The 11,194-nt window shown below is 43.7% G+C and overlaps 1 non-coding gene across 1 annotated transcript; it reads left to right on the plus strand.

The window, feature by feature from the left end:
* Positions 1–3,600: 3,600 nt before the first annotated feature.
* Positions 3,601–3,708, plus strand: LOC116269662. The gene has a single exon (XR_004177269.1). It is a non-coding gene; the product is annotated as a U6 spliceosomal RNA (small nuclear RNA).
* The last annotated feature ends 7,486 nt before the right edge of the window (positions 3,709–11,194 follow it).

Here is an 11,194-nt window from a genome sequence, read left to right on the forward strand (position 1 = left end):
TAAACTGCTCCTAAGATCAGTGCTTGAGATATTTTGCAGACCCCGCACTTGATGGATCAGCCGGCACCACCCAGATGGACAAACTGGCTTATCTGATCTTGTGGCCCCCACCCGGGAACTGACTCAGTGCAAGAAGACAGCTTGGACTCCGTATGATTTCTTCCCTGACCAATCAGCACTCTTGGCTCACTGGCTTCCCCTCACCCACCAACTTGTCTTTAAAAACTCTGATCCCCGAATGCTCAGAGAGATTGATTTGAGTAATAATAAAACTCTGGTATTCTGCACAGCCAGCTCTGCGTGAATTACTCTTTGTCTATTGCAATTCCCCTGTCTTGATGAATAGGCTCTGTCTAGGCAGCGTGCAAGGTGAACAAACCCCTTGTGTGGTTACACAAGGAGGGTGTCTCTATCCCTCCCCATATCATACCCTATGCATCTTTTCATCTTGCTGTTCATCTGTATCCTTTATCTATTTTTTCTTTTTTTCTTTTTCTTTTTCTTTTTTTTCTTTTTTTTTTTTTTTGAGACAGAGTCTCACTCTGTTGCCCAGACTGGAGTGCAGTGGTGTTATCTTGGTTCACTGCAACCTCTGCCTCCCAGGTTCAAGCGATTCTCCTGCCTCAGCCTCCTGAGTAGCTGGGATTACATATGCGTGCCATCATACCCAACTAATTTTTGTATTTTTAGTAGAGACAGGGTTTTACCACGTTGGCCGGGCTGATCTCAAATTCCTGGCCTCAAGAGATCCGCCTGCCTTGATCTCTCAAAGTCTGGGATTACAAGCATGAGCCACTGTACCCAGACCTATATTCTTTATGATATAAACTATTAAACCAAATCCTGGGGAAGGAGGGTTGTGGGAACCCAATTTGTAATCAGCCAACCAGAAACACAAGACAAAACCTGGGACTTAGGACTAGTGCCTGAAGCAGGACAGCCTTTTGGGACTGAACCCTTAACCTGTGGGATCTGATCCAATCTCCAGGTAGACAGTGTCAGAATGGAATTGAATTACAGGACACCCAGTTGGCATCTGCTGGAGAATTGCTTGGTGTGTGGCGGAAAACCCACACATCTCTTCACAGAAGTGTTTTGTGTCGGATGTGTAGAGAGAAAAACAGTTTGTTTTTTTTCTCTACAATGTGCTAGCTACTTTGCAAGTGCTACGGTTATGGTGGTGAAGAAGCTAGACAAATCCCTGCTCTTGGATGGCTTCCAGTCTAAAAGGAGGACATAAAGAACAAAACAGATAACTACAATATCATGTGGTAAAAGTTCTAAGGCACACTATGAGAAGACAGGAAAGATTATGTGTTAGGGGCTGGGCGCAGTGGCTCACACCTGTAATCCCAGCACTCTGGAAGGCTGTGGCAGGCGGATCACCTTAGGTCAGAAGTTTGAGACCAGCTTGGCCAACATGGCGAAACCCCATCTCTACTAAAAATACAAAAATTAGCTGGGCATGGTGGCGCTCACCTGTAATCCCAGCTACTCTGGAGACTGAGGCAGGAGAATCACTTGAACCCGGGAGGTGGAGGTTACAGTGAGCCAAGATCACACCACTGCACTCCAGCCTGGGTGACGAGAGTGAAACTCCGCCTCAAAAGATTGTGTGTTAGTGTGTGAAGGCAACCATAACAAAATAACACAGACTAGGTGGCTTAAAGAACAAAACTTTATTTTCTCACAGTTCTAAAGGTTGAAAGTTGGAGACCAGGTGCTGGCAAGGCTGGTTTCTCCTGAGGTCTTTCTTTTTGCCTTGCAGACAGCTGCTTTCTCACTGTCTCCTCACATGGCCTTCTCTGTGAAACCACCTTTGCAAAATTAAGACAGTAAGAGAAATCTGACAACGCTGACTTCATCTTGCTTCTGACCTCCAAGCTATCCCTGGTCATTCCTGGGCACAGACCAAGCTCTCTTTGGGAGCAATTTAGTTTAACTTTGAAGCAAGGATGACAATAGTCCCTAAAATGAATCCAATCCCTGTTCAGGGCCTGAAACTGCTTTTGTAAGACTAAGGAAAGGCCACAAGATTAGGATTAAGGGAATGACATGAATTTTGCTAAAATGTAGGTGTAGTTCCTATAATCCCTTACTGCTCAGAGGTACCACCACGTGGTATAAGGTCACAAGACTTATGACTTCCCCAATTGCTCCTATAGATAACATCACTATTGTAGAACCTAAGACTGGTTTTCTGAGATGTTTTCCATACTGACCCCACCTGGACTCATGACTAATGACTCAACTGGTCCTGTGGTCCCACTGGCAGACTCAGCATATAAAGACTATTTTCCACACACCTGTGATTTCATCCCCAACCAATCAGCAGCACCCTTTCCCTAGAACCCCCTACCCCCCACCAAACTGTCCATAAAAACCCTAACCTCTGAGCCTTTGGGGAGACTGGTTTGAGTAATACTGTATGTCCTGCATGGCCAGCCTGATGTTGATTAAACTCTTTCTTCACTGCAATAGCATATTCTCAGTGAACTAGTTTTGTCTTTGCTATGGGCAAGAAGAACTTATAGGGTGATTACATCTGTGCAGACATACCCCTGGTGTCTCCACCAGTTTTTTTGTTGTTGTTGTTATTGTTGTTGAGACAGGGTCTTACTATGTCTCCCAGGCTGGAGTGCAGTGGTGTGAGATCACACCACTCTACAACCGCTGCCTCCTGAGTTCAAGCAATTCTCCTGCCTCAGCCTCCTGAGTAGCTAGGATTAGAGGCACCTGCCACCACGCCTGGCTAATTTTTGTATTTTTAGTAGAGACGGGGTTTCCATGTTGGTCAGGCTGGTCTTGAACTCCTGACCTCAGGTGATCCACTGAAGCGGGAGTGCTGGGATTATAGGATTGAGCCACCTTGCCTAGCCTCTCTACCTCTTCTTACGATTACATCACCTCTATCAGATTAGGACCCCACCCTTATGACCTCACTTAAACTTAAGTATCTCTTTAAAAACCCCATCTCCAAATATAGTCATATTAGTAGTTAGGACTTAACCTGTGAATTTTGGGAGACCATAATTCAATCCATTAACAGGTTAGGTTTCCAGAAAGAAATCTCATCCAAGGTAAGGTTTGAATTTGCATGGAATTAGCCAGGTAAAGAGTGGGGAATGGTGGGTGTGGTGGCTTATGCCTATAATCCCAGTACTTTGGGAGGCTGAGATGAGAGGATCGCTTGAGGCCAGGAGTCCAAGACCAGCTCGGTCAACATAGTAAGACCCCTGTTTCTAAATTAAAATTAAAATTAAAGGACCAGGCACAGTGGCTCACATTTGTAATCCCAGCACTTTAGGAGACTGAGGAAGGCAGATCACGAGGTCAGGAGTTTGAGACAAGCCTGGCCAACACAGTGAAACCCTGTCTCCACTAAAAACACAAAAATTAGCTGGGCGTGGTGGCAGGCGCCTGTAATCCCAGTTACTCAGGAAGCTGAGGCAGGAGAATCGTTTGAACCCAGGAGGTGGAGGTTGCAGTGAGCTGAAATCGCGCCACTGCACTCCCACCTGGGTGACAGAGCTAGGCTCTACCTCCAAAAAAAAAAAAAAAAAAAAAAAAAAATTAAAATTAAAAAAGAATGGGGAAAAGGTGCTCACTTCAGCAGCATATATACTAAAAATTGGAATGATACAGAGCAAATTAGCATGGCCCCTGTGCAAGGATGACATGCAAATTTGTGAAACAATTACATTTAAAGATAAAAATAAAGAGTGGAGAAAAGAGTGCTTCAGACTGCAAGTAAAGGCTGGTCAAAAGCCAGAGAACAAGAAAGTATGACACATCAGAAAACCAAAAGTATTTTTTATTTATTTATTTATTTTTCTGAGATGGAGTCTCACTCTGTCACCCAGGCTGGAGTGCAGTGGCGCAATCTCAGCTCACTGCAACCTCCACCTCCCGGGTTCAAGTGATTCTCCCACCTCAGCTTCCCCAGTAACTGGGATTACAGGCGCCCACCATCACACCTGGCTAATTTTTGTATTTTTAGTAGACACAGGGTTTCGCCATGTTGGCCAGACTGGTCCTGAACTCCTGACCTCAGGTGATCTGCCTGCCTCGGCCTCCCAAACTGCTGGAATTACAGGCATGAGCCCCCGCACCTGTCCAAAACCAAAAGTATTTTCTAGATAATTCCAGAGAAGTCAACAGAGAACCTTGGAAGGCCTTGGAAGTCATGATAGAATTAGGGCTTTGACTCAGGGCAATAGGAAGCCAGTGGAACTCTGTAAGCAAGAGACTGATAGAACCATGTCTACATTGATCACTTTGGCTTTAGTGTGGAGAGTGAAGTGAAAAAAAGTAACACTGGAAATAGAATAACAAGTTAGGTTTTTATAATAAAATAGGTAGGATGGGAATAGAGAGAAGTATACAGAATTGAGAAATCTTCAGAACCTAGAATTGGTAGGACTTGCTAAAGGACTGGAAAATAAGAAATAAACTAAGGATGATGCTTAGGTTTCTGAGTTGAGCCAGTGGTTGGGCAGTTAGTGACATGCCCTGAGATAGGAAACGAAAAAGCAGATAGTCAGGGGGAGGGCCGGATGGTAAACTCAGTGTTCAATACAGTACATTGAGTTGTAGATATGTGAGTCATGCAAGTGAAGATATTCACAGCCTTATCAGCTAGCTGTTTTCATCCCTCTTTTAGAAATAAAAAACAACAGGCCAGGCACGATAGCTCACACCTGTAATCTCAGCACTTTGGGAGGCTGAGGCGGGTGGATCACCTGAGGTCAGGAGTTTAAGACCAGCCTGGCCAACATGGTGAAAGCCCATCTCTACTACAAATACAAAAAATTAGCTGGGCTTGGTGGTGGGCACCTGTAATCTCAGCTACTCAGGAAGCTGAGGCAGAAGAATTGCATTAACCCAGGAGGCGGAGGTTGCAGTGAGCCGAAAGTGTGCCATTGCACTCCAGCCTGGGTGACAAGAGTGAAACCCATCTCAATTAAAAAAAAAAAAAGTAAAAGAAAAAGAAATAAATAAAAAGCAACAACAACTGTCGTTTCGAGACATTAAGCGAAGTAGGCTGCATGCCCGGTTTCATCGGACTCTGAGGGCTATGCTTTTTCAACTACAGTCCACAAGATTTTGCCCAAAACTCCGAGTCAGTTAGAAATACTTGAGAATTTGGAATTTACTGATTTGAGAAGACAATATAGTGCCTATACTCTATATTATAGAACAGGGACTGGGAAAGTATCTCACAGTCAAACACATTGATAAAGCTCTGATGAATCCTGTGAATATTCATAAGTGGGTTAAAGAAGGACCAAAAATAGTCTTGTGACAGTTCAGGATGAGTGTGCCATTAAATGAGTATATAAAAATTTCACCAGCCTGAGCAACATAGTGAGACCCCATCTTTACAAAAAATTTAAAAATTAGCTGGGAATGGTGGTACATCCCTATAGTACCAGCTACTCGGGAGACTGAGGTCGGGGGGGATCACTTGAGCTTGGGAGGTAGAGGCTGCAGTGAGCCATGATTGTGCCACTGCACGCCAGCCTGGAACACAGCAAGACCCTGTCTCAAAAAAAAAAAAGAAAAAAGAAAAAAAATTCAGATGCAATGGCTCACACCTGTAATCCCAGCACTTTGGGAGGCCAAGGGAGTGATCACTTGAGGTCAGGAGTTTGAGACCAGCCTGGCCAATATGGTGAAACCCCGTCTGTACTGAAAATACAAAAGTTAGCTGGACATGGTGGCAAAGCACCTCTAGTCCCAGCTACTCGGGTGGCTAAGCACGAGAATTGCTTGAACCTGGGAAGCAAAGATTGTAGTGAACCCAGATTGCGCCACTGCACTCCAGCTTTGTTCCATCTCAAAAAAATAATAATAATAAAATAAAATAAACCTTGAGAGCAAGGTTCCATCTCAAAAAAAAAAATTAGTTTTCAGGGTATATTGGATTTTGGAATTGTGGATAAATGATAAATGCATACCTTCTAGAATAATGCCGTATGATAGAAGTCAAAAAATAGAGTTTCAAGAAGAAAGTGGTGTTAAATATTACTGAGAGATGAAGGACAAGAATTGAAGAAAAGTCATCAAACTTGGTGATCAAGAGCTTAATAGAGATATCTTCAGAAGCACCTCCTTTAACTGTATAAAGTAATGGGAACAGAAGTCAGCTTTTAAGGGGTTAAAGAGTAAGACAATCTTCATACCCAGTAAAATGGTTAAAATTTAAAAGACAAAGAATACAAAGTATTGACAACCATTTAAAGCAAGTGGCATTTTTATTCACTGCTGGTGGTAGTGCATTTTGAAAAACTGTTTGGCAATCTCTGCTAAAGCCAAACATATGCATAACCCTTGATGCAGCAATTCTAGCCTATATAAGTGCTTAGCAAAATGCATGCACATGAACTCAAGAAAACATGTACAGGAATGTTCACATCAGCTTTGTTTTGGAATAGTGGTGGCTATTCATTACATTGTAAATCCAATTAACTACAAACAAAAGGTACCATGCATGAACCACTGACAATTGGTCATGAACCAAGGATTATAATTTATTCAAATCTGTGAGGTAAGGTTCATAAGAAAAGGGGAAGAATGTAAGTCATTAATGAGAATGCACCTATCCTATTAGGCCAGGTGCAGTGGCTCACACCTGTAATCCCAGCACTTTGGGAGGCCAAGGCAGGCAGATCACTTGAAGCCAGGAGTTTGAGACCAGCCTGGCCAACATGGTGAAACCCCTTCTCTACTAAACATCCAAAAATTAGCCAGGCATGGTGGTGTGCACCTGTAATCCCAGCTACTAGGGAGGCTGAGGCAGGAGAATTGCTTGAACCCAGGAGGCAGAGGTTGCAATGGGCCGAGATCATGCCACTGCACTCCAGCATGGGTGACAGAGCGAGATTCTGTCTCAAAAAAAAAAAAAAAAAAAAAAAAAAGGATTAATCATTTATACATTTACAAGGTAAACATCCTGTTAAAGCCAACCTAGAATATTTGCTCCATGATGATGGAAGAAGTCTAGAGGATTCTGCAAATTATTTCAATATTGTGACCAAAACTTTTCCAATTGGTGATTTCTCTAATTACTTTGCTCCCTTCCCCAAAACACTCAACTGGATTAAAAAAAAAAAAAAGAGAGAGAGAGAGTGTGTGATATATATGGCAATCATGCTGGGAAAGTCAGAGCCCTGCAGATTTTAGAACTGGCAAGGGAGAGCTCCGTGTAGAATAACCTGTGTCTAGCCAAAGCTGAAGCCTGGCCAGGCTCCATGTATGTTGTGAAAATTCTTTGGCCACAGTCCTGATGTCCTAAAATCTGAGGTTGCATCATTCTTCCCGTACTTGCTTCTGGACTGAATATCAGCAGCGCATGATGAAAACATGTCAGGGTAGAGGTAAAAGGTATTTGTCATATTTTCTTTTTCTTTCTTTCTTTCTCTTCCTTCCTTCCTTCCACAGAAGAGTGGAGAAAATATTTCAAAAGACCACCTCAGAAATACAGAATACAGTGAAAATGAAAGGCAGAAAAATCTATTCATGGTAAAATTCTTATTTTTCCTGTGCTGTTTGGCTTGACCCTTCCCTTTCCTGAAGCCCTCATATGGCTTCCCAGTATGTCAAACAGATATCTTCTGTGCTAGTATCATTTAGGAGGGAGGGCAGCAGGCAGCACGGAACAAAGGAGAAACAAAATAGATCAACGGTGGATTGAAGAATCTTGCTAACCGTGGAAAATACTTTTAAAAGGAGGCTGGAAGCACATTTCTCTTAGAAAATTTAATAGCAGAGGCTGGGCACCGTACCTCACACTTGTAATCCCAGCACTTTGGGAGGCCGAGGCAGGCAGATCACTTGAGGTCAGGAGTTTGAGACCAGCCTGGCCAATATGGTGAAACTCCATCTCTTCTTTTTTTTTTTTTTTTTTGAGTCGGAGCCTTGCTCTGTCGCCCAGGCTGGAGTGCGGTGGCGCAATCTCGGCTCACTGCAAGCTCCGCCTCCCGGGTTCCCGCCATTCTCCTGCCTCAGCCTCCCTAGTAGCTGGGACTACAGGCGCCCGCCACCAAGCCCGGCTAATTTCTTTTTGTATTTTTTAGTAGAGACGGGGTTTCACCGTATGAGCCAGGATGGTCTGGTCTGGATCTTCTGACTCTGTGATCCGCCCGCTTTGGCCTCCCAAAGTGTTGGGATTACAGGCGTGAGCCTCACGCCTGGCCGAAACTCCTTCTCTTCTAAAAATCCAAAAATTAGCCAGGCATGGTGGCAGGTGCCTGTAATCCCAGCTACTTAGGAGGCTGAGGCAGGAGAATCGCTTGAACCCGGGAGGCAGAAGTTGCAATGGGCCGAGATCACGCCATTGCACTCCCGCCTGAGGGACAGAGAGAGGCTCCATCTCAAAAAAGAAAAAGAAAAGAAAAGAAAAGAAAACTTAAGAGCAGTTGCTGAATTTATGCCTTGTGATTTCAATCATTCTAAGTGTCCTCTCATTGACATTTACTTAAGGCCATCATACTCTACCATCTTCTAATATCTCATGATTTTCTTGATCCCTTCCCAGTATGTGACCACTCTATTTGAAATAAAGTACAGATTGACTAGCATTTTCCATCAAAGAGTTAGAGGAAGAGGTAGAGCTGGAAGTTTGAGGTCTATATAATTGGGGGTAGTGAATATAGTGGGTGGAAACGATTTGATTAGCATGTCTCAGTGTCCTGAAGTGCCTGGAAAGAAAATGTAGGTGAAAGGGATTTCCCTCATGTCCAACCCAGCATAGATCAACAGGTAAGTTTATATATACATATATATATATGTATGTATATGTATATATAATGGAGTCTTGCTCTGTCGCCAGGCTGGAGTGCAGTGGCATGATCTTGGCTCACTGCAACCTCTGCCTCCCAGGTTCAAGCTACTCTCCTGCCTCAGCCTCCTGAGTAGCTGGGACTACAGGCAAGTGCCACCATGCCCAGCTAATTTTTGTATTTTTAGTAGAGACAGGGTTTCACCATGTTTGCCAGGATGGTCTTGATCTCTTGACCTTGTGATCTGCCTACCTTGGCCTCCCAAAGTGCTGGGATTATAGGCGTGAGCCACAGTGCCCAGCCAAAGTTATGTTTTATAGACAGAAAAAAGGCAGCCCTACTGGTGCACCAGAAGCTGAGTGGTCCAAGGACATTAGGATTCTGGAGCGCTCGCTTCAGCTTCCTTATTTGAGAAACACTAACCTAGAACAAAGTCAATTGAATCATTGCCTTTCTGCATTTATTTGACTGCCATTTCCCAAGTGTCAGCTTACTGAATTAAAAACCTACCCTGAAATTCTGCTTTCCTTGGACTCTCCTCTGTTGAACTTGGTTGAATAGGATGCCTGACTCCTGCCTAACTTGGCTTTGTTCATCCTGGCTCAGGCTGAAGCAACTGGACAAGTTGGCTCAGAGTCCGAGGAGTTAGAGCCTGCTGACCTCACAGCTACCCTCCCCCTTCTCACATGGCCAGTTCCTGCCCAGTCTAGTTAGTGAATAGTTCTTGGAAAATACCCTGGAGGAGAATAGAGTCACTAACAATAGCAACTCTCTTTTTAGCCTGAACCTCTTAGTACTCAGGACTGTGAACCTAGAAAAACCAAAAATAACATATGTAATTGCAGTGGGTTACCCTAACCATCTATTTCTATTATTACCAACATCCAATCATTCCAGTAGATATTTAGCTGCTTGTCGTGGAAAAATAACTGGGCTTATAGCCAGACAGAGCTAGATTCAAGACCTAGCTCAGCCATTTATTAATTTTATGACATTGGACCAATCCCTAATTTGAGCCCGCTAGAATTGAAAGAGGGAATGTACATGTAAGTGCTTGGAAACGTGCAAAGTATTATACAGTACAAAGTTAAACCATTAGTATTGGGAAATAGGGATAATTTTAAAGTTTCAGGAAACAGAATAATTTAATTGTAGAAAAACCACTTGAATCAGCCTGAAGCAAAACGGAGCTTGCTAGCCAACACCAGTCTTAAAAATAAACAACTAAACTATCCTGTAGTTAGTTTCTGTTTAAAGTTAAAGGCAGTCTTCCCTTTTGTTCATGATGAATTTGGAAATGGGGAGGGACTTATCAGATCCTTTCATATCAGGGAATGACGCAGAAGGAAGGTGGGCCCTTCCTTCTATACAGGAAAGATGGCCATTGCTTACATGCTGGCTCTGCTGGCAAACCGGTTTTTTTCTCTGAAGTTAAGCCCTTGTTTTTGCCACTTAGAATTTTTATTTTATACATAATGAAAGGGGTTGGTTCTTCAGACTTAGGCATATTTTTATCTTATATCACTCTTGTGCATATATAAAAAGAGAAACAGGCCAGGCACGGTGGCTCATACCTGTAATCCCAGCACATTGGGAGGCCGAGATGGGCAGATTGCTTGAGCTCAGGAGTTCAAGACCAGCCTAGGCAGCATGGCGAAAACCCATCTTTACCAAAAAAGATACAAAAATTAGCCAGGAGTGATAGCACAAGCCTGTAGTCCCAACTACTCAGAGGCTGAGATGGGAGGATCACTTGAGCCCAGGTGGTCACATCATCAGTGAGCCAATGTTGTGCCATAGCATTCCAGCCTGGGTGACACGGTGAGATCCTGTTTTTTTAAAAAAAAAAAAAAAAAAAGAAAAGAAAAGATACTCCCCCAAGTCCAGATCCCAATGGTAGCATCCTGCTCTAGTTCTTCTTTAACAGGCTCAGCTTCAAAGATTATCATCTACCTCATTGGTCTCATATCCCGATACAATGATCTCTAGCCTCTGGCTACCCTCTGCTGTCTCCAGAGAGCCCCCAGGTTGCTGCCCTCTCTAGTCTTAGACTCTCTCTACCATGTAGTGGAGCCACTGTTCTTTCTTGTAGTAGCACTGGCTTTGCAGTAGCTTAAGAAAGAGCCTATCCTGCTGGATATCTTACTTACAGAATCTGAACTACTTTGTAGAGCAGCTTCCCAATTCCAATGGTGAAATGTCCTAGAATCTTTTATGGTGGGATGGTGCCTGAAGCTCTTGTGAGTAGAGAAGCTGTGGCTGGTGCCTCCTGGGCTGCTCCTTCCCTTGTTCTTTTTGTAATTTATTTATTTACTTTTTAGAGACAGTGTCTGGCTCTGTCACCCAGGCTGGAGTGCAGTGGCCCAATTATAGCTCACTGCAGCCTCGAACTCCTGGGTTCAAGCAATCCT

This window comes from Papio anubis, chromosome 11, assembly GCF_008728515.1.
Source record: "Papio anubis isolate 15944 chromosome 11, Panubis1.0, whole genome shotgun sequence".
In the NCBI taxonomy this organism is placed as follows: Eukaryota; Metazoa; Chordata; class Mammalia; order Primates; family Cercopithecidae; genus Papio; species Papio anubis.